Source organism: Somniosus microcephalus, unplaced genomic scaffold (genome assembly GCF_052327205.1).
Source record: "Somniosus microcephalus isolate GS21.2 unplaced genomic scaffold, FLI_Smic_1.0 unresolved_chr6, whole genome shotgun sequence".
In the NCBI taxonomy this organism is placed as follows: domain Eukaryota; kingdom Metazoa; phylum Chordata; class Chondrichthyes; order Squaliformes; family Somniosidae; genus Somniosus; species Somniosus microcephalus.
Genome location: NW_028225184.1, coordinates 31,593,364 through 31,619,204, shown reverse-complemented (window position 1 = coordinate 31,619,204; position 25,841 = coordinate 31,593,364).

The window sequence follows — 25,841 nt, the reverse complement described above, 5'->3', positions numbered from 1 at the left end:
CACGTGGTAAAATGTCTTGCTTCCCTCGTTAGTCATTTTATGACCTTGTTGATCCCACTAGGTTTTTCTCTATGGATAACAGAGTACACTTATCTCAGATGTTCACTTTTCACAGAACACTTCCTAGAATGTTGACAAAACAGTCAGTCCATCCGATAGCTGTACCAATGAAGGATGTCTCCAACTCTTATCTATCTCTCTAGTTTTTATCTCTTTAAGCATAATATTGCTGAATACCTCACCTGCATAAACTTAGCACAACATTGCGTTACTTCAGCAAATTTTAAACAATGGTTTTTAGTCAGGTTGGCATTATCCCATCCTGCTTTGCTCAGCCATTCACCATTTTATACAGGTGTTTAGGCATTTGACAGACTATTTCACTCATTATAGTTATAGAAAAATGGTTATAGAGTCTTAATAATGTTTACTAAATCCTACAGGTACACCCTATCCTATATATCCCTATCTTGAGGGCGAGACATTTGCCGACCCCGTAAAACTAAAATCATACATATGGATTATTTTGCTTCTGTTTATGTACCTCTAACATGTTCTGGGTTGTAATCACATTTAAACATGATCGCGTTTCGTGCATTAAGTTTTTCAGGTAGCAGCTGTAAACTAGTAAGCATATCAGTACAACATGTGTTCCTAGATCCCACCAGTCTGCCTGATCCTCGATATCTGGGAACTCCTCAGCTATTGCTTTATTCCCTTGCACCAGGGAGTAATAATGGCGTTGGGAGGTGCTCAGTTCATATATTAATTGTTTAATGCTTCATGTAGCTCAATGATATCATATCTGAATGTAGTGACGAAATCTTGTAGGTTTATTTTTAAATAGTCTTCTGCTTGTAGTCGCTGTTGGCCATGTGAGGCCAATGTGAGGAGGATTCGTCGTTCTATTAATGGAGTCTTTGTAGGGTTAATAGAGTAGTTCCCTACACATTCAAGTGTTCCGTGACTATAAGAGTTTTCTAAGGTGGTAAAACAGTACTTAGGCTATGCCAGTCCATACATCTAAGGGGCCTGCCACTTCCATAGTACATTGTAATCTTTCCTTATTCCAACCATATCCACAGGTGTATTTTGATTGGTCGTTTAACTGTTTGTGCAACAAGGAGTCCTCATTTGTATTGGAGCCTTGTAGGTTTGGTTCAATCCAGGTTAGGTTTTCTAACTGTATTAACAATTATGGTGCCATGAGAAATCGACTAACAGTATTTCCTTTTACTACTCCTATATTCTCTGTTCTAAATAGGGGGTTGGGCATCTTTGACTCCCTAACTCGTGGCATTCGTATTTGGCAGGGAGAATTCTAACTAAAATCTTGACCTTGCATAATTCCTCATCATCGTAATAACTGGATAGCCCTGACAGATGTTTGCTAGTGACCTAAGTTGGGAGGCAATGGACTCCGCAGATTTACCGAATCAATTACAGAGGGTAAGGCAAAAGTTGAAGGAGATACTTAGTAAAGAAAACAACATAGTAAGTGAGGAGCTAAGGAAAGATCAGGTAACGACCATACACCTATAGGATATCACACATGAAATAAAGCATGGCATAAAAGGAGCAGCGAGGAGAGGCCCGACCAGGGCGGACCTGGGAGTGGAACAGCGAGCGGGGCTATAAAGGAGCAGTGAGGCGAAGCCCAACCAGAGTGGACCTGAGAGTGGAGCAGCGAGCGTGGCATATAAGGAGCAGCGAGGCGAGGCCCGACCAGAGCGGACCGGGAGTGGAACAGTGAGCGCCGCTATAAAGGAGCAGTGAGGCGAGGCCCGACTAGAGCGGACCTGGGAGTGGAACAGCGAGCGTGGCTATAAAGGAGCAGTGAGGCGAGGCGGGACCAGAGCGGACCTGGGAGTGGAACAGTGAGCGCCGCTATAAAGGAGCAGTGAGGCGAGGCCCGACTAGAGCGGACCTGGGAGTGGAACAGCGAGCGTGGCTATAAATGAGCAGTGAGGCGAGGCCCAACCAGAGCGGACCTGGGAGTGGAACAGCGAGCGCGGCTATAAAGGAGCAGCGAGGTGAGGCCCGACCAGAGCAGAACTGAGAGTGGAACACCGAGCATGGCTATAAAGGAGCTGCAAGGTGAGGCCCAACCAGAGCGGACCTGGGAGTTGGACAGTGAGCACGGCATAAATGGAGAAGCGAGGCGAGGCCTGACCAGAGCAGAACTGGGAGTGGAACAGTGAGCAACTCTGTAAAGGAGCAGTGAGGCGAGGCCAGACCAGAGCGGACCTGGGAGTGAAACAGCGAGCAAGGCTATAAAGGAGCAGTGAGGCGAGGCCCGACCAGAGCGGACCAGGGAGTGGAACAGTGAGCGCGGCATAAAAGTAGCAGCGATGGGAGGCCCGTCCAGAGCAGACCGGGGAATGGAACAGCGAGCATGTCATAAAAGGAGCAGCGAGGCGATGCCCGACAAGTGCAGACCTGGGAGTGGAACAGTGAGCGCGGCATAAAAGGAGCAGTGAGTTGAGGCCTGACCAGAGCGGAACTAGGAGTGGAAGAGCGAGCACGGCGATAAAGGAGAAGCGAGGCGAGGCCCGAGCAGAGTGGACCTGGGTGTGGAACAGTGAGCGGAGCTATGAAGGAGCAGTGAGGTGAGGCATGACCAGAGCGAACCTGGGAGTGGAACAGCAAGTGCGGCATAAAAGGAGCAGTAAGCAGAGGCCCGACCAGAGCGGAACTGAGTGTGGAACAGTGAGCGCAGCTATAAAGTAGCAGTGAGGCCAGGCCCGTCCACAGCGGACCTGGGAATGGAACAGTGAGGGCGGCTATAAAGGAGCAGTGAGGCGATGTCCGACCAGAGCAGACCTGGGAGTGGAACAGCGAGCATGGCTAGAAAGGAGCAGCGAGGCGAGGCCCGACCAGAGCGGACCTGGGAGTGGAACAGCGAGCGTGGCTATAAAGGAGCAGCGAGGCGAGGCCGGGCCAGAGCAGACCTGGGAGTGGAACAGCAAGCACGGCATAAAAGGAGCAGTGAGGCGAGGCCCTACCAGAGCGGTCCTGGGAGTGGAACAGTGAGCGCGGCATAATAGGATCAGCGAGGCGAGGCCCGACCAGAGCGGGTTGGGAGTGGAGCAGAAAGCGTGGCATAAAAAGAGCAGCGAGGCAAGGCCAGACCAGAGCAGACCTGGGAGTGGAACAGCGAGCGCCGCATTAAAGGAGCATCGAGGTGAGGCCCGACCAGAGTGGACCTGGGAGTGGAACAGCGAGCGTGGCTATTAAGCAGCAGCGAGGTGAGGCCCGACCAGAGCGGACCTGGGAATGGAACAGCGAGCGTGGCATATAAGGAGCAGCGAGGCGAGGCTTATCAATTGAGCAGCGGGAGAGAGAGGTAAAAATTAATCAAAGTGTGACGTCACCAGGAAGCAGGGAAGTGAGTCGTTGGTGAATATTTCTCTCTTGTGTAAACTTTAAATGGTTTATAGTTACTAAGCTTTCTCTGGTGAGCTGCAACTACTGACAGACCGCATTGCGGCACTGGAGCTGCGAATTGATGCATACTGGAGCATTCACGATATTTGGGACGTCGCGAATAGCACATTTACAGAGTTGGCCACACCGCAGGTAGAGATTGAACAGGCATAAAGGGAATGGGTGACCAACAGTCAGAGTACAAGCCGCAGGCAGTTAGTGCAGGGGTACGCTGTGGACATCCCCCTCTCAAACAGTTACACCACTTTGAGTGCTGTTGGGGGGGATGTCTTCTCAGAGGAAAGCAGCAGCAGCCAACTTCCTGGCAACAGGGGTGGCCCTGCTGCACAGGACGGGAGGAAAAAGAGGTGTAGAGCTATAGTGATATGGGCTTCTATTGTAATGCGAATAGATAGTCGTTTCTGCGGCCGCATACGAGACTCCAGGATGATGTGTTGCCTCCCTGGTGCAAGGGTCAAGGATGTCTCAGAGCAGCTGAAGAACATCTTGGAAGTGGCGGGTGAACAGCCAGTTGTTGTGGTGCATATAGGCACCAACGATATAGCTAGAAAGCGGGATGAGTTCATAAAAGCAGAATATAGGGAGTTAGGAGGTAAATTAAAAAATCGGACCTCACAGGTAGTAATCTCAGAATTGCTACCAGTGCTACATGCTAGTCAGAGTGGAAATAGAAGGATATTTCAGATGAATAAGTGGCTAGAGGAATGGTGCAACGGGGAGGGATTCAAGTTCCTGGGACATTGGAACTGGTTCTGGGGGAGGTGGGACAATTTCAAAGCGGACGGTTTGCACATGGGCAGGGCTGGAACTGGTATCCTAGGGGGAGTGTTTGCTAGTGCTCTGGGGAGGGTTTAAACTAAAATGGCAGGGGGTTGAGAACCTGAGCAGGGAGACAGAGGAAAGGGAATCAAGGATAAAAGCAAAAGATATTAAGGAGAATAATAAAATGGCAGTCAGAGAAATAAACGGTTTAAATCAAACGTGGCCACAGTAAATAATAATTCTAATAGGTCTAAGAGCGTTAAAGAAACAAGCCTGAAGGCTTTGTGTCTTAATGCGAGGAGCATTCACAATAAGGTGGATGAATTGGCTGCGCTAATAGAGGTAAAGAAATATGATTTGGTTGGGATTACGGAAATGTGGCTCAAGGATGGCCAAGGCTGGGAGTTCAACATCCAGGGGTATTCGATATTCAGGAAAGATATGCAAAAAGGAAAAGGGAGGTGGTGTAGCATTACTGGTTAAAGAAGGGATTAATACAATTGTACAGAAGGATATTAGCTCTAATGGTATGAAATCTGTATGTGTAGAATTGAGAAATACTAAGGGGCAGAAATCGTTAGTGGGAGTGGTATATAGACCTCCAAAGAGTATGGCGGAGGTTGGGGATGGCATTAAAAGGGAAATAAAGAAGCGTGCAATAAGGGCACAGTAGACATCATGGGTGACTTTAATCTACATATAGTTTGGGCTAACCAAATTAGTAACAATACTGTGGAGGAGGAATTCCTGGAGTGTTTCCGGGATGGTTTCCTGGACCAATATGTCGAGGAACCAACCAGAGATCAGGCCATCTTAGACTGGGTATTATGTAACGAGAAAGCATTAATTAGCAATCTTGTTGTACGAGGTCCCTTGGGTCGGAGCGCTCATAATATGTTCGATTTCTTCATTAAGATGTGGAATGAATTAGTTGACTCAGAGACTAGCATCCTACATTTAAATGAATAAACTACAATGGTCTAAGGCGTGAGTTGGGTAGGATTGATTGGGGAATGTCACACAAGTGGTTGATGGTGGATAGGAAATGGCAAACATTCAAAGACCGAATGGATGAGCTACAGAATTTGTTCATCCCAGTTTGCCATAACAATAAAACAAAAAAGGCGACTCAACCGTGGCAACAAGGGAAATTAGGGATAGCATAAGATCCAAGGAGAGTACTTATAAATTGGCCAGAAAAAGCAATAATCCTGAGGATTGGGAGCAATTTAGCATTCAACAAAGGAGGAAAAAGGGATTAATTAGGAAGGGGAAAATAGAATATGAGAGTAAACTCCTTGGGAACATAAAAACTGCCTGTAAAAGCTTTTAATGATATGTGAAGAGAAAACGATTGGTGAAGTCAAGCGTAGGTCCCTTGCAATCAGAATCAGGGGAATTTATATTGGCGAACGAAGAAATGGCAGAACAACTAAATAAATTGATGGGCCTTCAATAACCACAAAGCTAGAAGTTATAGACTTAAACAAGTTGGCTTTTAATCACTAAGATCAGAGCTAACATCTCAACACGCCGACTGGTTCACAGGAATGAGTAATACAGAACCTGGGATCTTTATGTAAGAGAAGTCAGGGGCGGAACCAAGAGACAAGACCAGGACCCTCCCAGGTTAATCGGGAAGAAGGAAGTTAAATTATACACAGTGGGGAGGGTAATATACATGAGTGCAAAACGAATACAGGATCAAGACAAACAGATTTCATTACATTCACCTCTTCTATAGATTTAGTCCATCGGGGTGATGTTTCTTAAAATTTGGTATAAGTGAGTCTGTCAGGAGCTTTTGCAGTTCACAGTGATCGGCGCAAAGCCGTTTGCGGTGCCTCTAGGGGACTGGATTCTGGTTCCTCCACTGTCCGGGCCTCTGCAGTGTCTTCCAGGTTATCTGCAGTGTCCTCCAGGTTAAAGTTGGGTATCGATACCTCTGGGCGTCCTATCTCTTTGTAGTGTAGGGCTTCATCGGGTAGTCTCCCATCGTTCTCTCCGCTCCCCGAGGGAGCGAGGTCTTTTATGGAAACAGTGTCCTCTCGCCCGTCAGATTATTCGATATAGGCATACTGAGGTTTTTCATGGAGGAGCTGTACCTTTTCCACAATGGGGTCCGTTTTATGGCCTCTCACGTGCTTCTGCAATAGTACTGTCCCCGGAGACGTCAGCCACGCGGGTAGAGATATGCCCGAGGTGGATCTCCGGGGGAAAACGAACATCTTTTCGTGAGGGGTAGCGTTAGTGGCAGTACATAACAGAGACCTTATGGAGTGGAGCACGTCTGGGAGGACTTCCTGCCAGCGGGAGGTCGGAAGGCCTTTTGACCTTAAGGCTAATGTGACAGCCTTCCAAACAGTAGCATTCTCCCTTTCCACTTGCCCAGTACCCCGGGGGTTGTAGCTAGTGGTTCTGCTAGTGGCTATCCCTTCGAGAGCAAGAGCTGGTGCAGCTCGTCACTCATGAATGACGTCCCCCTATCGCTGTATGTGTAGTTCGGCATGCCAAACATGCAGAATAGATTACAGAGACACTTGATGACCGTGGCACTGGTCATGTCTGGGCAGGGAATGGCGAAGGGGAAGCGGGAATATTCATCAATGATATTGAGGAAATATACGTTACGGTCGGCAGAGGGAAGGGGTCCCTTGAAGTCCCGACTTAGGTGCTCAAATGGCCGTGTGGCTTTGATAAGGTGTGCATGGTCAGGCCTGTAGAAACGAGGCTTGCATTCCGCACAGATGCGGCAGGCTCTGGTCATTGCCCTGACCTCCTCGATGGAGTGGGGCAGATTGTAGGACTTTATAAAATGGTATAGTCGGGTGACCCCTGGGTGACAGAGGTCGTTGTGGAGACCCTGTAATTTGTCCTTATGAATGCTGGCACACATTCCCCGTGATAGGGCGTCTGGGGGTTCATTAAGGGCTCCCGGCCTGTACATAATATCATAGTCGAACGAGGATAGTTCGATCCTCCACCTGAGTATTTTGTCATTCTTGATTTTCCCCCTTTGTTTGTTATTAAACATGAAATCCACCGACCGCTGGTCGGTGAGCAGGGTGAAAGGTTTGCCGGCTAGGTAGTGTCTCCAGTGCCGCACTGCCTCCACTATAGCCTGTGCCTCCTTCTCGACAGAAAAGTACCTGAGTTCAGGTCCCTGAAGGGTTCGGGAGAGGAAGGCCTCAGGTGTCCCAGCCTGCTTGAGGGTCGCAGCTGAGGCAAAGTCTGATGCATCGCTTTCGACTTGAAAGGGAATGCTTTCGTCCACTGCACACAGTGCAGCCCTTTCAATGTCCTGTTTGATACTGGTGAAAACCTCCTGAGCTTCAGCTGATACTGGGAAGGACGTCGATTTAATGAGTGGTCGGGCCTTATCAGAGTAATTGGGCACCCATTTGGCATAGTACGAAAAAAATCCCAGGCACCTTTTTAAAGCTTTGGGATTGTGTGGCAGGGGCAGTTCCTTTAGGGGGCATAATCGGTCAGGGTCCGGTCCAATTACCCCATCTTCCACCACACAGCCGAGGATACAGAGACGGGTTGTGTTGAAGACACATTTGTCTTCGTTGTAGGTTAGATTAAGCTTTAGGGCCGTTTTTAAAAATCTCGCAAGATTTAGATTGTGGTCTTGCTTGTTGTGCCCGCAGATAGTGACATTGTTCAGATAGGGGTAGGTAGCTTGTAGTTTATTCTCGTCAACCATGCGGTCCATCTCACGTTGGAAGACCGAGACCCCATTTGTTACCCCGAAGGGCACTCTGAGAAAATGGTAGAGGCGTCCGTTCGCCTCAAAGGCGGTGTATGGGCGGTCCTCCGTTCTAATGGGGAGCTGGTGATACGCGGATTTGAGGTCGATAGTCGAGAAGACTCGGTATTGCGCAATCTGGTTGACCATTTCTGATATGCTGGGTAAAGGGTAGGCGTCCAGCTGGGTATAAATATTAACAGTCTGGCTGTAGTCAATTACCATCCGTTTCTTTTCGCTATTTTTAACTATGACTACTTGGGCACGCCACGGACTGGTATTGCATTCAATAATGCTTTCCCGCAGGATTCTGTCCACTTCCGCCTTGATAAAGAGTCTGTCTTCCAGACTGTACCGTCTACTTTTGGTTGCTTTGGGCCTACAGTTTGGAGCGAGATTAGCGAATAAAGAGGTCGGGCTGATTTTTAAGGTTGATAGGCCACAGACTGTGAGTGGCGGCTGGGACCCACCATAGGCTAGTGCGACACTTTCGTGGAGGCACTGGAAGTCCAGTCCCAAGATTACATTAACACAGAGTTCTGGCATCACGAGGAGTTTAAAATCCTTGTAGTCTGTGCCTTTTACAGTCATTGTTACCACACAGTAGCCCAAAATGTCCGAAGTGTGGGGCTTAGCAGCCATACCAATTCTGCTCCATGTAGGGTTACCGTTAATGAGTGCTCCGTACCAGGCTAGGGTGGATAAAACTCTCGGTACTCCCACAGTCAATTAAACATTTCGTTAAATTCCCGTTTACCTGTATGTCCATCATGGATTTTGTCAACGGGTGTGGCCTGGATTGATCCACCGTGATCGAAGCCACTGTTGGGCCCTGGGCGACCGTTGAGTCGGGAAATGATGGTGGATCCCAAGATGGCGGCCCGCACGGCATGCACGAGGCGGTGACGGAGTTGGAAACCGGATTCCCCCTGCAGACTTTGCTAAAATGCCGCTTTTTCTTACATTTGAAGCATGTAGCGTCCTTCGCTGGGCATCGTTGTCTGGGGTACTTGGCCTGGCCGCAGAAGTAGCATTTCGGGCCTCGAGACATTGCCACTGTAGTAGGACTCCTGGGTGAACTTCTGTGTGGGGACCCCGGCGGTGTAGAGCTGGTCTGAGACCTGGAAGGGGAAGATGGCTGATTCCAAGATGGCGGCCCACTCGGCGTGCACGAGGCGGTGAGAACCACATGGCCGGAAGAATAAGAGTCAGAGTTTTTCTGGGCCATGTCCAGCGATCGCGCAGTGGCCACTGCCTTTTTTAAGTCCAGGACCTCCTTCTCCAGCAGTCTCTGCCGGATATAATTTGATTTGAGGCACGTGATGAAGGAATCGCGGACCAATTCGTCAGAGTACACATTGGCCGTCACGGCCTTGCAGTTACAGTCCCGGACCCATTCCTTTAGGCCCTGTAAGAAATCGTCCAATGATTCCTCAGGTCGCTGCCTGCGTGTAGCCAGCAGATGTCTCGCGTCCACTTCGTTTACTGGCCTCTGGTATTGGGCCTTCAGGATAGTGATGGCCTCCATGTAAGAGGTGGCGTCCCGGATGAACGAATAAATCTGATGACTAACGCGAGTAGTCAGTAGACTCAGTTTATCTACCTCGCTAGTGGATGAGGCCCTCGTGAAGAGTTCGAAGCATTTGAGCCAGTGTCCAAATTGATTTGATTCTTCAGCAAAATGTGGATCTAAGTCCAGACGCTCTGGTTTTAGGAGTCGATCCATCCTCGTATTCTTTAGTGATTAAAATTGATGTGCCTTCAATAACCACAAAACTAGAAGTTATATAATTTAACAAGTTGGCTTTTAATCACTAAAATCAGAGCTAACATCTCAACAGACTGACTGGCTCACAGGAATGAGTCATACAGAACCGGGGATCTTTATGTAAGAGAAGTCAGGGGCGGAGCCAAGAGCCATGACCTGGAACCTTCCAACTTAGTCAGGAAAGAGGAAGTGAAACTATACACAGTGAGGGGGAGGGTAATATACATGAGTGCAAAATAAATACAGGCAAGACAAACAGATTTCATTACAAGATTGCAGAGTTCATAGTAGAGGAGATGGATCTGAAGTTCGACAGCATCAAGTATTATACAGACAGCAAAGTAATGCTAGGATAAATCCATAACCAAAGTAGACTGCTCTCCGTAAACGTAAACAACAGGGTCCAATGTATTCGGCAGTTCACACCACCCAACCAGTGGGGGTACGTCCCCACAGACCTGAACCCAGCTGACCATGGGTCTAGATCTGTAACAGCGTCCCTTCTCAGCAGCACGACATGGCTGTCAGGACCTGCTTCTCTTCAGGATCAGTCGCAGCACTCCTCTGAACTCTATGATTCATACAACCTCCTCAACCCTGTTTCAGACTCTGAGAAACGCCCACAAGTCACAGCGACGTTACTCAAACCTCTAAGGTCTCGATGAGCACCAAATGCTTCGAGCGTCTCTCCAAAGGGAACACTCTCATGATGACAGTAGCCCGCTTAACGCGCTTAACTCATCCCTTCTCCCAGTCTACACAAGAGAGGAGCTGCCATGGGTGTAACATCTGTCGTAAGAGTCCCTCTGAAGAGGAGCTCAAGAGAGCCAAAATCCTCCTGATGAAGAGCGTCCAACACGAGTGTTACTCAGAAGAGTTGAAGTGAATAGCCGCACAACACAGCCTACCCTCTCACAGCAGGCTATGGAAGCTGCATCCTATCGTCGACACCGACAGACTTCTCAGAGTTGGGGGACGCATATCACAGTCTTAGCTAGGAATGAATGAAACCAACCCCATCCTCATGCAAGGTCGTCATCACCTGGCTACTCTGCTTGTGCGTCATCATCATGAGGCTGTGAAGCACCATGGCAGACATTTCACCGAAAGTGCCATCAGAGCAGACGGACTCTGTTTGTTTGGAGCTAAGAGATGTATCAGCGGCACGCTTTTCAAATATGTCACCTGCAAGAAACTCCGTGGGAAGACAGAGCACCAAAAGATGGCAGATCTGCCAACCGAGCAGCTACAACTAGCACCACATTTCACCTACGTAGGTGTAGACGTCTTCGGGCCAAGGGATGTGGTCTCATGCCGCACAAGAGGAGGATATGCCAACAGCAAAAGGTGGGCGGTGATTTACTCATGTATGTCCACAAGAGCTGTACACATCGAGGTTATTGAAACAATGAGCGCCTCCAGCTTCATAAATGCTCTGAGAAAGTTTTTCTCAATCAGAGGCCCGGCAAAGCAAATACACTCGGATTGCGGCACTAACATTGTTGACACTTGCAGAGAGATGCAGATGGATGTATCAAGTTCCAGCTCAGAGAGTGTGGCGATGTATCTTCAAGAGCAGAAATGTACCTGGGTATTCAACCCACCTCACTCATCCCACATGTGTGGCACATGGGAGCGCATGATCGGCATTGCCCGCCACATCCTAAACTGTATGCCTCTCCAAGGTAGATCGTCGTGCCTCACACATGAAGTCTTGACCAAACTGATGGCTGAGGTCACCACCATGATGAATGTAAGGCCCCTCATCCCCATATCATCAGACCCGGAATCGCCCCTCATCCTCACTCCGGCCATGCTTTTGACCCAGAAGACTGGTGTTTCCCCTTGTCCTCCAGGAGAGTTTGGGAAAAGAGAACTCTTCAAGGAAGAATGTAAACGGGTTCAGAGTCTGGCAGACACGTTTTGGGGCAGGCGGCGACGGGAGCACCTCAACACACTGCAGAGCTGATGCAAGTGGCAGATCTCAAAGAAGGAGATGTTATCTTGATGAAGGACACTCAGTCAAAATGATATGAATGGCCTATGTCCGTCATCGTGAAGTCCCATCCCAGCCAGGATGGGAGAGTGAGTTAACGACCCCAGATGGGGAGTTTTCTGGACTTATTACTTGCAGATAGCACCCTCTAGTGGTAGCTAGTGTATAGCAGTGTTATTGTATAGCAGGGTGTTATTTGACCTTGTATCTGTTTGACCCGGAAATAGTATTCCAGGGAGTGTTCTGCTGAGTTATGAAGAAAGCCACATGAGGGATTCTCAAACCTGTTGCATCCTTCTTATATGCTAGGCAAGACGCAATGTCTGTGAATATCCTTGTTTAGTAACATGATAACAACCTTGTATGTGTAGCATTTTGACAATACTTTGTCTATAAGAGTAATAGCTGTTAGCTACCGATGTTTAGCTTCAGTGCTATTTAGTTATACAATTAGTCTATTCTGTTGTCGCAACATGTTTATATCTTATGTAACATCTAATGTGTAGTGCTCAGCACTATGTACAAAACATATTTTGTCTTTGTTTACAGTTTCAGAAATTTATTCAAGTAAAGCTTCAAAACAGCAAACTGCTTCTTGAGCAATTATTTGAATGAGTGTTTAGCTGGCTGGATAACTAGATAGGAGTACGTCTAGCGAGACCAGTGCAATCTGAGTAGGCGTATGATGGGTTCAGAGAGTTACCAGGACGCACCCGTGAAGATTTGAGATCTCCTCACGGTCCAATATGTGGCAAGCAGATGTCTCTCACAATTGGAGCACACCCTCTGTACATCTGTGAGGATTCTTGATGAGTATACCACAGGCCTCAGCTTGCCATGCCACTCCTGGAGTAGCACTGCGCTCAAACTGTCCCCTGTGGCAGCTACGTTCCAAAAGAACTCCTTTCATCCATCAATCGCTCCTAAAGCCGGTGCGGTCCACAGATCAACCTTCAGCCGACTAAAAGCTGCCATGCAGTGCTCATCCCACTCCCAGCCCACTCCCTTGTGGAGGAGCCAAAGGAGAGCAGCTGCCGTAGCAGATCAGTCCTCTATGAAATCCCTGCAGTACCCAGTGAGTCTCAGGAAGGATCTTATCCTGGTTACCATGGTCGGGTAGGTAGCTCCGCTACCGCCTTCCTCCTTCCCTCATTGATGGCCCTCTCCCAAGCACGCACTGCCAGCCCGAGGAATTTTACTTCCAGCTGGCCAGTCTGTGCTTTCTTGGGATTAACTTTGAACCCAGCTCCCATTAGCAGCAGCTCAGCCAGTAGGGGGCCATGCTCCTCCCCCTCGTTGGAGAACAAAAGCAGGTCGTCCACATACTGCACAAGCTGCTGTGTTCTGCTGATCACTTTTACACATTTGGCCATATATTGGTGGAAAATAGAAGGTCTGTTGTGAATCCCTTGGGGAAGGCAGGTCCATGTGTACTGCTGACCCTTGAAAGTGAATGCGAACTTATACTTGTCCTCCCTTTTGAGAGAGATTGAGCAGAATCTGTTCAAAATGTCCAGCACCGTGAATGTTTTTGCAGATGCTGGGATACTCCCGATCAGGTCGGCTACGGCTGCGATGGTGGGGGCACAGGCTGGGATGTTCTTGTTAAGAACCCAATAGTCCACAATGGCTTTCAACGAATTGTCTGGTTTCCAAACTGGCCAAATCAGAGTGTTCACATGTGTCGCTATGGTTCTCAACACAGCCTGCTCAAAAAGTGATCCCACTGCCATCTCTAAATCCGCCTCTACCTCTCTGTGGAAGTTGTACTGTTTCTGTGGTCGGGCCATGTGTTCTCCGTCTACTCTGACCTCCACCCCTATTACCCTCCCACTGTCGTGCTTGTGTGTAGCCAAAGCCGCAAGGCTGGCTCGCACATCTGCTATGTTCTCCATCGGGGTAGCATTGACCAAAAATTCATGTCATAACTAACATTAGGCTTCATCGTGCACACGGTTCCTTTTCCATCGCTTCCGTGGTATAACTATCACCTACTTCTCCTTTCCCATGCATAATGCCCCCCAAAGACAGTGATTCCGGAAATCCACCAATATCTTGTGGGCCAGTATGAAGTCTGCCTCCAAAATGCCTATTCCCTCCCGCTCCCACCACATCAGGACACATTTCTACTCTGTATGGAGTGTACCCAGATCGATGGATAGTGGGATGGAGAAAGACCCAGCCTGTTCCTTCCCAGTGAACCCTACTAATTTATATGGGACCCCGCTCGATCGAGGTGATGTGGTCGGGTTATGCACGTAAGCAATGTTGCTTGAAGCTCCAGTGTCCAGCAAATAGGTCCATTGCAACTCCTCCACCCCCATTTTCATGCAGGGTCTCTTCCAAGCATCGTAATTTAGTGGGCACACGTAAACGGGCTGAGAAGCCTCTAGTCATGGATCGGGATTGTTTGGGTCAGATGGGAGTACGCTGCCTACTGCAGCGTCCGCACTACCATGCCCTGCTGGAAAAACTGCGCAGAGACCAGCCACTAATACCGCGAACAGATCAGTGCTGCTTCCTGCCACAGCTGCGGCTTTCTGCACTGGTGCTGGAAGATCCCCTTTCCAGCTCCTTTTGTCAGAGACTGGGCAGTCTTTCCTCCAGTGCTCTTTACTCCCGCACCTACAACAACCCTGCTTCTTCCCTGAGATACCCCCTTCCTGGCGCCACTCTCTTCTAACGTTGCCTCCAATAGGCTTTAACTCGTGTACTCTGCCATTTGGTTTGTCATCCTTACCCCTACCATTCATAAAAAAGATAGTTAACTGCCGGATCACACTATCTTCTGTGGTCTGGGGATCCCTGGAATCGAACCACCCCTCTGCTTTGGCCTTGATCCTGGGCAGGCTGTTTGCCACCAGGGTCCTCAGCCAATGAGACCTAGGCTCCACCTACAGCTGCACCCGGTCGGGCACCCCCGCACAGGCACCCCGGTAGATGGGCCAAAGCCTGTCAGCAAAAGCCTGCGGTGCCTGCCCAGCTGACTGCAGTGTCCTTTCCACTCTGGAGAAGGGACTTCCATCCTTGAGGCCCATAGCCTCTTGGATGTCATCCTTTATCCCCTCTAATGTACCCTGCCCCCTCTTGTTAACTGCTGAGAGCGACTGGTACAACCTACTATCCAGGGACAATAAACGTAATTTGGCTTTCTCAGCATTGTTACAATTATTGATCTACCCCACCTGCTCCACATTCGTAAAATGGACAGATGGTTCCCCTGTGCTTTTCAGTTTGATCAGGTTAGAGACCATTGCCTGCAGCTGGGGTGTCGTATACAGGAGCAAGAAGTCACTCTGCAGTGAGCCTTGCTCTTGACCACCTACAGGCACACCGTATTTCCACTGACAGACAGGGGACATGGGTCCTGGTCCCAGCACTTCGGGCGTTGGTCGAATGTCCACCTCAGCCTTACAGTCCTCCTTATATCCGTCCTGCTCTTCCTCATCTACCCGGGCCACTCCGGAAGCCACCAAGCAGACCATCCCTTTGGCCTTAGATAGAGCATCGGTCAAATTCCGGATCTGCTCCTGGCAAGGACCATGATTACCTCTATCAAACCCTCCAGTGCTGGCGACTCTGTATGCCACCTGAATATCCTTCAACCGCTCTCCCAGCACCTTTACCTCACTCAGACGCTCAGCATGCAACAAGGCTTCTTAGTGATGTTAACCTTCTTAAACACATAGAAAGAAATCCTTTCCTCCAGTTGGGATCATTCGCCAAAAGCGCTATCTGTGACTGATCTACAATCCTTTTACCCAGGTCCTGCCACGGTCGCCAAGAGATGTACGGGCTTTTTTACACTCCATTATCCCAGGTCCAGCCATTGGTCGCCAAGAGATGTAAGCGGTTTTTGATCGTAGCCAAATTGCTAGATGACGTTTCGAATCGCCCCCACCATACAAAAGTCCTATACCCGGCAATTATTATTCAGAGTGTAAATGAAATATGTGACAGACAGTAATGCTTCGGTGAACAAAATCAACTTGTATTTATTTAGTCTAACATACACTGGCTAAAACATACACTACTTAACTAAATCACGATCCCTGTGGAGAATATAATCCAGATTACAATCAGCATACATACAGTCCAAACTGGGGACTATAACAAGCAGTAATTCCCCTGTTGCTATGGTGGACTCTAACTCCACCCTATCAATGAATTACCCAGTCCCATAAACCCCTTCGCCTGCCTGAAGCAAACGAAGCTCCCACCATCGGAATAGCCCAAAAGATTCACTTCTGAAAGACTATGCTTACCCCCACAAGTGGTCGGTTTCGATCGCTCTGCTCGTCAGCTTCTCTGGTACTTCTTATTAGTCGATCTTGTAGGAGCAGGGAGAGAGAGAGAGAGAGAGATTGGTGGAAAATTGTCTATCTTTATCGTAGTCCCTATCTTTTCCTGTCAATCTTTAAAATCCATTTTTTCTAAGCACTCCGTTTCTTAATCGGTGATGAGTCATCCTCGTTCCCATACATCTTGGATTAAAGGCTCTAAGTCTGGAACATATCTTTCGGTCTTTGTGTTGGGAAAAAACTGGCTCCTTTTCGGCTGGCTGAGGCCAGTGTGTTCATTGTTCTGCTTCTCTTCTGAAATAGAGGTGAGAAGTGCTTTGAATATTAGAGTGGCCTTTAAATCAAGTTCAATGGCCACCTTCCGTTTTCCAGGACTGTTGTGCGAACCTATACATTCTGGATGACTGACAGTTCTTTTGTCACAGCCAACTGTCATGCGTTCTCTGGAGTTTTAACAAACCAGAATTTCACATATTTGCAAAGAGCGATTCCATAACAGGGAAAATACCCTCAGAAAATTCCCGTAAAGTACACAAAAATACTCCCGACTGAGTCCATTCTTCAGAGACATTGCGATCTCTTCAGTTATGTGCTGGAGGGGAGGAGCTGAGGATATTAGTTGGGGTGGGGAGGAGCTGAGAATATTAGGTGAGGTGGAGTGGAGCTGAGGACTTTAGTAGGGGTGTGGAATATCTGCGGATATTAGGGGGGTAGGGAGGAGTTGAGGATATTAGATGGGGTGGGGAGGAGCTGAAGATATTAGGTGGGGTGGGGAGGAGCTGAGGATATTAGGTGGGGTGTGGAGGAGCTGAAGATATTAGGTGAGGTGGGGAGGAGCTGAGGATATTAGGGGGGAGGGAGGAGAGGAGGATTTTAGGTGGGGTGTGGAGGAGCTGAGGATATTGGATAGTGTGGGGAGGAGCTGAGGATATTATGTGGGGTGAGGAGGAGCTGAGGATATTAGGTGGGGTGGGGAGGAGCTGAGGATATTAGGTGTGGTGGGGAGGAGCTGAGGATATTAGGTTGTGTGGGGAGGAGCTGAGGATATTAGGTGGGGTGGGGAGGAGCTGAGGATATTAGGTGGTGTGGGGAGGAGCTGAGGATATTAGGTGGTGTGGGGAGGAGCTGAGGATATTAGGAGGTGTGGGGAGGAGCTGAGGATATTAGGTGGGGTGAGGAGGAGCTGAGGATATTAGGTGGGTTGTGGAGGAGCTGAGAACGTTAGGTGGGGTGGGGAGGAGCTGAGGATATTAGGTGGGGTGAGGAGGAGTTGAGGATATTAGGTGGTGTGGGGAGGAGGTCAGGACATTAGGTGGGGTGGGGAGGAGCTGAGGATATTAGGTGGGGTGGGGAGGAGCTGAGGACATTAGGTGGGTTGTGGAGGAGCTGAGAACGTTAGGTGGGGTGGGGAGGAGCTGAGGATATTATGTGGGCTGGGGAGGAGCTGAGGACATTAGGTGGGTTGGGGAGGAGCTGAGAATATTAGATGGTGTGGGGAGGAGCTGAGGATATTAGGTGGGGTGGGGAGGAGCTGAGGATATTAGGAGGTGTGGGGAGGAGCTGAGGATATTAGGTGGTGTGGGGAGGAGCTGAGGATATTAGGTGGGGTGGGGAGGAGCTGAGGATATTAGGTGGGGTGAGGAGGAGTTGAGGATATTAGGTGGTGTGGGGAGGAGGTCAGGACATTAGGTGGGGTGGGGAGGAGCTGAGGATATTAGGTGGGGTGGGGAGGAGCTGAGGACATTAGGTGGGTTGTGGAGGAGCTGAGAACGTTAGGTGGGGTGGGGAGGAGCTGAGGATATTATGTGGGCTGGGGAGGAGCTGAGGATATTAGGTGGGGTGGGGAGGAGCTGTGGATATTAGATGGGGTGGGGAGGAGCTGAGGATATTAGGTGGGGTGAGGAGGAGCAGAGGATATTTGGTGGGGTGGGGAGTAGCTGACGATATTAGGAGGTGTGGGGAGGAGCTGAGGCTATTAGGTGGGGTGAGGAGGAGTTGACGATATTAGGAGGTGTGGGGAGGAGCTGAAGATATTCGGTGGGGTAGGGAGGAGCTGAGGATATTAGGTGGGGTGGGGAGGAGCTGAGGATATTAGGTGGGGTGGGGACGAGCTGAGGTTATTGGGTGGGGTGGGGAGGAGCTGAGAGTATTAGGTGGGGTGGGGAGGAGCTGAGGATATTAGGTGGGGTGGGGAGGAGCTCAGGATATTAGGTGGGGTGTGGAGGAGCGGAGGACATTTGGTGGTGTGGGGAGGAGCTGAGGACATTAGGTGGGGTGGGGAGGAGCTGAGGATATTAGGTGTGGTTTGGAGGAGCTGATGATATTAGCTGGGGTGGGGAGCAGCTGAGGATATTATGTGGGGTGGGGAGGAGCTGAGGATATTGTGAGGGGTGGGGAGGAGCTGAGGATATTAGTTGGGGTGGCGAGGAGCTGAGGATATTAGGTGGGGTTGTGGGGAGCTGAGGATATTATGTGTTGTGGGGAGGAGCTGAAGATATTAGGTTGGGTGGGGTTGAGCTGGATATTATGTGGGGTGGGGAGGAGCTGAGGATATTAGATGGGGTTGGGAGGAGCTGAGGATATTAGGTGGGGTTGGGAGGAGCTGAGGATATTATGTGGGGTGGGGAGGAGCTGAGGATATTAGATGGGGTTGGGAGGAGCTGAGGATATTAGGTGGGGTGGGGAGGAGCTGAGGATATTATGTGGGGTGGGGAGGAGCTGAGATTATTAGGTTGAGTGGGGAGGAGCTGAGGATATTAGGTGGGGTGGGGAGGAGCTGAGGTTATTAGGTGGGGTGGGGAGGTGCTGAGATTATTAGGTTGAGTGGGGAGGAGCTGAGGATATTAGGTTGAGTGGGGAGGAGCTGAGGATATTAGGTGGGGTGGGGAGGTGCTGAGATTATTAGGTTGAGTGGGGAGGAGCTGAGGATATTAGTTGGGGTGGGGAGGAGCTGAGGATATTAGGTTGAGTGGGGAGGAGCTGAGGATATTAGTTGGGGTGGGGAGGAGCTGAGGATATTAGGTGGGGTGGGGAGGAGCTGAGGTTATTAGGTGTTGTGGGGAGGAGCTGAGGTTATTAGGTTGAGTGGGGAGGAGCTGAGGATATTAGTTGGGGTGGGGAGGAGCTGAGGATATTAGTTGGGGTGGGGAGGAGCTGAGAATATTAGGTGAGGTGGAGTGGAGCTGAGGACTTTAGTAGGGGTGTGGAATATCTGCGGATATTAGGGGGGTAGGGAGGAGTTGAGGATATTAGATGGGGTGGGGAGGAGCTGAAGATATTAGGTGGGGTGGGGAGGAGCTGAGGATATTAGGTGGGGTGGGGAGGAGCTGAGGATATTAGGTGGGGTGTGGAGGAGCTGAAGATATTAGGTGAGGTGGGGAGGAGCTGAGGATATTAGGGGGGAGGGAGGAGAGGAGGATTTTAGGTGGGGTGTGGAGGAGCTGAGGATATTGGATAGTGTGGGGAGGAGCTGAGGATATTATGTGGGGTGAGGAGGAGCTGAGGATATTAGGTGGGGTGGGGAGGAGCTGAGGATATTAGGTGTGGTGGGGAGGAGCTGAGGATATTAGGTTGTGTGGGGAGGAGCTGAGGATATTAGGTGGGGTGGGGAGGAGCTGAGGATATTAGGTGGTGTGGGGAGGAGCTGAGGATATTAGGTGGTGTGGGGAGGAGCTGAGGATATTAGGAGGTGTGGGGAGGAGCTGAGGATATTAGGTGGGGTGAGGAGGAGCTGAGGATATTAGGTGGGTTGTGGAGGAGCTGAGAACGTTAGGTGGGTTGGGGAGGAGCTGAGGATATTAGGTGGGGTGAGGAGGAGTTGAGGATATTAGGTGGTGTGGGGAGGAGGTCAGGACATTAGGTGGGGTGGGGAGGAGCTGAGGATATTAGGTGGGGTGGGGAGGAGCTGAGGACATTAGGTGGGTTGTGGAGGAGCTGAGAACGTTAGGTGGGGTGGGGAGGAGCTGAGGATATTATGTGGGCTGGGGAGGAGCTGAGGACATTAGGTGGGTTGGGGAGGAGCTGAGAATATTAGATGGTGTGGGGAGGAGCTGAGGATATTAGGTGGGGTGGGGAGGAGCTGAGGATATTAGGAGGTGTGGGGAGGAGCTGAGGATATTAGGTGGTGTGGGGAGGAGCTGAGGATATTAGGTGGGGTGGGGAGGAGCTGAGGATATTAGGTGGGGTGAGGAGGAGTTGAGGATATTAGGTGGTGTGGGGAGGAGGTCAGGACATTAGGTGGGGTGGGGAGGAGCTGAGGATATTAGGTGGGGTGGGGAGGAGCTGAAGACATTAGGTGGGTTGTGGAGGAGCTGAGAACGTTAGGTGGGGTGGGGAGGAGCTGAGGATATTATGTGGGCTGGGGAGGAGCTGAGGATATTAGGTGGGGTGGGGAGGAGCTGTGGATATTAGATGGGGTGGGGAGGAGCTGAGGATATTAGGTGGGGTGAGGAGGAGCAGAGGATATTTGGTGGGGTGGGGAGTAGCTGACGATATTAGGAGGTGTGGGGAGGAGCTGAGGCTATTAGGTGGGGTGAGGAGGAGTTGACGATATTAGGAGGTGTGGGGAGGAGCTGAAGATATTCGGTGGGGTAGGGAGGAGCTGAGGATATTAGGTGGGGTGGGGAGGAGCTGAGGATATTAGGTGGGGTGGGGACGAGCTGAGGTTATTGGGTGGGGTGGGGAGGAGCTGAGAGTATTAGGTGGGGTGGGGAGGAGCTGAGGATATTAGGTGGGGTGGGGAGGAGCTCAGGATATTAGGTGGGGTGTGGAGGAGCGGAGGACATTTGGTGGTGTGGGGAGGAGCTGAGGACATTAGGTGGGGTGGGGAGGAGCTGAGGATATTAGGTGTGGTTTGGAGGAGCTGATGATATTAGCTGGGGTGGGGAGCAGCTGAGGATATTATGTGGGGTGGGGAGGAGCTGAGGATATTGTGAGGGGTGGGGAGGAGCTGAGGATATTAGTTGGGGTGGTGAGGAGCTGAGGATATTAGGTGGGGTTGTGGGGAGCTGAGGATATTATGTGTTGTGGGGAGGAGCTGAAGATATTAGGTTGGGTGGGGTTGAGCTGGATATTATGTGGGGTGGGGAGGAGCTGAGGATATTAGATGGGGTTGGGAGGAGCTGAGGATATTAGGTGGGGTTGGGAGGAGCTGAGGATATTATGTGGGGTGGGGAGGAGCTGAGGATATTAGATGGGGTTGGGAGGAGCTGAGGATATTAGGTGGGGTGGGGAGGAGCTGAGGATATTATGTGGGGTGGGGAGGAGCTGAGATTATTAGGTTGAGTGGGGAGGAGCTGAGGATATTAGGTGGGGTGGGGAGGAGCTGAGGTTATTAGGTGGGGTGGGGAGGTGCTGAGATTATTAGGTTGAGTGGGGAGGAGCTGAGGATATTAGGTTGAGTGGGGAGGAGCTGAGGATATTAGGTGGGGTGGGGAGGTGCTGAGATTATTAGGTTGAGTGGGGAGGAGCTGAGGATATTAGTTGGGGTGGGGAGGAGCTGAGGATATTAGGTTGAGTGGGGAGGAGCTGAGGATATTAGTTGGGGTGGGGAGGAGCTGAGGATATTTGTTGGGGTGAGGAGGAGCTGAGGATATTAGGTGGCGTGTGGAGAAGCTTAGGATATTAGGTGGGGTGGGGAGGAGCTGAGGCTATTAGGTGAGGTGGGGAGATGAGGATATTAGGTGGCGTGTGGAGGAGCTGAGGATATTATGTGGGGTGGGGAGGAGCTGCGGATATTAGGTGGCGTGGGGAGGAGCTGAGGATATTAGGTGGGGTGGGGAAGAGCTGAAGATATTAGGAGAGGTGGGAAGGAGCTGAGGATATTCGGTGGGTGAGGAGGAGCTGAGGATATTAGGTGGGGTGCAGAGGATCTGAGGATATTAGATGGGTTGTGGAGGAGCTGACGATATTCGGTGTTGTGGGGAGGAGTTTAGAATGTCCGATGCATATAAAGATATCGAAAGTCACAAAGTGAGGCTGAATCAAACAGGAGAGCAGTTCTGTTATTTGAAATAAATAATATCTTCCCCAACTTCTTTGAAAAGCACTGGTACAAAGTGACAAGCCAGGAGATTACTCTGCAATAAATGCTCAGATATTCTGATTAACTTCCAAAACCACACAAGTTGTAGATGTCTGCCTTTATTAATTATTATTGTTTTTTATTCAATACACTGTTGCTTTGCTTCAATTATTGAATAGACATTTCTCACAATGACATCTCAGAATGGACATTAGAAGACATACAGGCTGCGCAGTTAATTGACAAGTGAAGTTTAACATCGATGAATGCGAGGAGATGCAGTTTTGTAGGAAAATAGAAGTTTCATGAGGGTAGTGCGGTTGATGTTGTGTATATGGACTTTCAACAGTCATTTGACAAAAACCACGTGACATACCTGGTCATGTAATTGTAGCCCATGGGATTAATTGACCAGGACAGCATGGATACCAAATTGGCTAATGGTCAGAAAGCAGAGAGTAATGGTGACGGGTTGTTTTCAGACTGGAGTGAAGTATACACTGGTGCCCCCAGGGGTCGCTATTAGGACCAGTGCTCTCTGTGATATATTTCAATGACCTAGAGTTGGGTTTACAGGGCATCGAAACTCAGAAATGTAGCACACAATGAGGAGGATAGTAACAGACTTCAGGCGGACGTAGACTGACTGGTCAACAAGAGAACATAAGAAATAGGAGCAGGAGTAGGCCATTCGGCCCTTCGTGCCTGCTCCGCCATTCAATACAATCATGGCTGAACTTCAGTTAAAAAGTCATTCATGCAACACCTTCTAACTGACCCTCATTCCTTCATATAAAGTTATCTCCTTACTGAGTTTACTGGCATATTTTGCATTAACAGAATAAAATAAATTGGAGCCGAAACCAAGATCCTAAAGGCCAAGAAAATTCGGCTGGGTCTTGACCGTTATAAACTGTTCCTCAGGCTGGATGGATTGAGAGTTTCAGATACGTCCCCCACATGATCCTACACTTCACTGATGGCGTTTCTTTCCCAATCCAATCCCTTTGCTTACAACATACACCAAACTCCGGTTCAATTAGGCAGGCACTTGGCAGATTCTATTTAACACAGAGAATTGTGAAGTGAATAATAAGAAGAGGCAATGTGATCTCAATGGGACATCTATAAAGGGAGTGCAGGAACAGAGGGACCTAGGCATGTATGAAGGCGGCTGCACAATTTGAGAAGTATATGTTAATATAGCATACGGGATACTTCACTTTATTAATAAGCAGTAGAGTACAAAAGCAAGGAAGTTGTGCGAACATTTTATAAAGCACTGATTAGGCTTCAGGTGGAGTATTGTGTCTAATTATGGGCACCACACTTTAGGAAAATGTCAAGGCCCTGGAGCGTGTGCAGAAAAGATTTACTAGAATGGTACCAGGGACAAGGGACTTCAGTTATATGGAGAGACTGGAGAAGCTGGGTTGATCTGATTAGGGCAGAGACGTTTAAGAGGAGATTAGATAGAGGTTTTCAAAAGCATAACTAGATTTAATAGAGTAATTAAGGAGCAACTGTTTCCAGTGGCAGTGGGGTCGGTAACAGAGGACACAGATTTAATGTGATTGACAAAAGAACCAGAGACAACATGAGGAGGATTGTGTTTTACACAGCGAGTTGTTGTGATCTGGAATGAGCTGTCTGAAAGGGCGGTGGAAGCAGATTCAATACTAACTTTCTAAGGGGATTTGGAGTAAATACTTGAGATAAAAGAAATCTGGGGAAAAAGGAAAGGAGTGGGATTAATTGGACAGATCTACCAAAGAGCCAGCACAGGTACTGTGGGCCGAATGGCCTACTTCTGAGCTGTATCATTCCATGATTCTATAATCACTGATATATTAGAAAATGAGAAACTGAAGGTTGCAGAAGAGCAATGGGCTCTAGGGCTACTGATGAACAAATAATTAAAAGCAGTATCACTGGTCAGCAAAGCAATTAAAGTGCTAACAATGAACTGGGGTTTATTTCTAAGGCGATAGAATTCAAAAGTATTGAATTTGGCCAATGGTGGGAAGTGGAGTTTCACAAGGATCGGTGCTGGCAACACTTTTGTTCACCATTTACTTCAACAGTTAGGACTCAGGAATCGGAAGTGCAATTTTAAACATTGTGGATGCCAAATAAATGGGTCTTTACATTTAATACAGAGGATGACTGTGACAAAATCCAGGAAGACGTTAATAAACTGGCAGAATGGGCATGTAACTGGCAAATGAACCACAGTATAGAAAAATGTGAAGTAGTGCATTTTAATAGGAAGAATACGGAGTTCATCACTCCTTGGAAAATAAGTTCTAACCGGGTTCATGAACAGAGGGATGTGAGGGTACAATTACATAAATCACTAAAAGTTGCAATGCAGGTTGATAAGGCCATAAAACAAAGAAAGCACTGGGGTTCATTTCTCGAGGGATAGAGTCGTAAAGAATAGAAGTTCTGTTTAATTTGTATGGACCCTTGGTTAGACCACACTCGGTGTACTGTGCACATGGTCTCCATCTTAGAAATAGGACACAGCGGGACTGGCGAAGGTAGAAACAGTGTTTACTGGAATGATACCAGATCTGAGAGGTTATACCTGTCAGGAAAGACTGAACAGGCTGGGGCTCTTTCATTTAGGAAAGAGAAGACTGAGGGATAATCAGATAGAGTTTTTGGAGATTATGAAAGGGTATCATAAGGTAGATTAGAGAAGGTGTTTCCCCTTGCAGGAGAGACCAGAACTTGGGGTCATATATTTAAGAAAGTCATTAATAAATCTAATAGGGAATTTAGGAGAAAACATTTTACCAATGAGTGGTCTGAATGTGGAGCTCGCTAACACAAGGAGCAGTTGATACGAATAACACAGACACAATTAAGGGGGAGCGAGACAAGCAAATGAGGGGAAAGGAATAGAACAATATTGGACACCAACATGGACATTTTGAGTCGAATGGCTGTAAATACTTTGTAAATTGTATTAAACATATATAGGACCCGGGTCAGGTCAGAATTAGAGAGCTGTGCATAGTTATGGTCTCCATAATATAAAAAGGACATAGAAGAACTGGAGAAAGTGCAGAAGGTACATACAACAACAACAACTTGTATTTACATAGCGCCTTTAACAGAGTAAAATGACCAAAGCGATTCATGGGAGCGTTTCTGAACAAAACCTGACCCTGGGCCACATAAGGAAAGATGATCAAAAGCTTCGTCAAAGAGGTAAGTTTAAAGCAGCATATTAAAGGAGGAGGGAGATTTAGAGAAGCAGAGAGGTTTAGGGAGGGGATTCCTGAGCTTAGGGACAAGACAGCTGAAAGCACAGCCGCCAATGGTGGAGCGGTTGTAATCAGGGATGTGTAAGAGGCCAGAATTAGCGGAGCACAGAGATCTCGGGAGTGTTGAGGGGCTAGTGGAGCTTGCAGAGGCAGGGAGGGCAAGGCCATGTAGGGATTTGAAAGCAAGGATGATAATTTTAAAATGGAGACATTGCCGGAATGGGTGTGACTGTAGGTCAGCGAGCACAGGGGTGGTGGTTTAGCAGGATTTGATGTTGTTTTTGTTACAGGCAGCAGAGCTTTGGATAAGTTCAAGTTATGGAGGGTGGGAGATGGGAAGCCGGCCTGGAGACAGTTCTTGTTATCAAGTCTGGAGCTACCAAAGGCATGGATGATGCTTTGAGCTGCAGATGAGCTGTGGCAGGGGCGAAGTTCGGCGATGTTACCGAGGTGGATGTAAGCCTGGTGAAGGAGTGAATATTTGGTCGGAAGATCATCCCGTGGTCTAATAAGACACCA